The 1,178-nt window shown below is 47.8% G+C and overlaps 1 pseudogene; it reads left to right on the top strand.

Annotated features, from left to right (window-relative positions):
• Positions 1-215: 215 nt before the first annotated feature.
• Positions 216-1,175, top strand: LOC102756960 (annotated as a pseudogene).
• Positions 1,176-1,178: the final 3 nt, after the last annotated feature.

The raw sequence follows: 1,178 nt of genomic DNA, 5'->3' as shown, positions 1-1,178 counted from the left end.
AGCTGCCAACCTAGTGACCGCGAGAAACCCTCACAAACTGCCGCCTGGCGAAAAGGTAACCCGCTTGAGCGGCTTTGAACAGGTACCGCTTGTTGGCTTGTGGGCCCGGCCCTCAAACGCCGGAGGCCTAACGGTTTCCGGCGCCCTTCTCCACAGCCCCAGAGGCCTCTGTGAGGTTTTGGGACTTGGCCCTAGCCTGGCCTTTGTCTGTCAGGATGGCTAGCAGCAGCCTGTCCAGGTCTGAATTCATTGCCGGAGGGAAATATAAATTGATACGAAAGATCGGCTCTGGCTCCTTCGGGGTCGTTTATCTGGCGGTCAACATCACCAATGGTGAGGGGGTTGCAGCGAAGATAGAATCTCAGAAGGCCAGGCACCCCCAGTTGATGTATGAGAACAAACTCTATCAGATTCTTCAGGGTGGGATTGGTATCCCCCACATACGGTGGTACGGGCAGGAGAGGGAATATAATGTGCTAGTCATGGATCTTCTTGGGCACAGCCTTGAAGACCTCTTCAGCCTCTGTTCAAGAACTTTCACAATGAAAACTGTACTTATGCTAGCTGACCAGATGATAAGTAGACTTGAATATGTTCATTCGAAGAACTTTATACACAGAGACATTAAACCCGATAATTTCGTGATGGGCGTTGGGCGTAACTGTAATAAGTTATATCTTGTTGATTTCGGTTTGGCCAAAAAGTACAGAGACAACAGAACAAAGCAACACATACCGTACAGAGAAGATAAAAATCTCACTGGCACTGTCCGTTATGCTAGCGTCAATGCACATCTTGGTATTGAGCAGAGTCGGCGGGATGACTTGGAATCCTTAGGGTATGTTCTGATGTATTTTATTAGAAGAAGCCTGCCATGGCAGGGACTAACGGGAGCAACAAAGAAACAGAAACATGAAAAGATTTGTGAAAAGAAGATGGCCACAGCTGTTGAAGCTTTATGTAATGACTTTCCTGCAGAATTTACTATGTACTTAAACTATTGTCGTGGGTTACGCTTTGAGGAAACACCGGATTACACGTATCTGAAGCAGCTATTCCGCAACCTTTTCAGGAGCCTGAACTACCATTATGACTTCGTATTTGATTGGACATTACTAAAGCAGGAGGGAGCACAGCAGGGAGCCTCTTCAAGCGAGCAGGGGCAGCAGGCCTAAATC

Source organism: Myotis davidii, unplaced genomic scaffold, assembly GCF_000327345.1.
Source record: "Myotis davidii unplaced genomic scaffold, ASM32734v1 scaffold2339, whole genome shotgun sequence".
Classification (NCBI taxonomy): domain Eukaryota; kingdom Metazoa; phylum Chordata; class Mammalia; order Chiroptera; family Vespertilionidae; genus Myotis; species Myotis davidii.
Note: the sequence above shows the minus strand (reverse complement) of the source record. Positions and strands in the feature narration are given on the sequence as shown.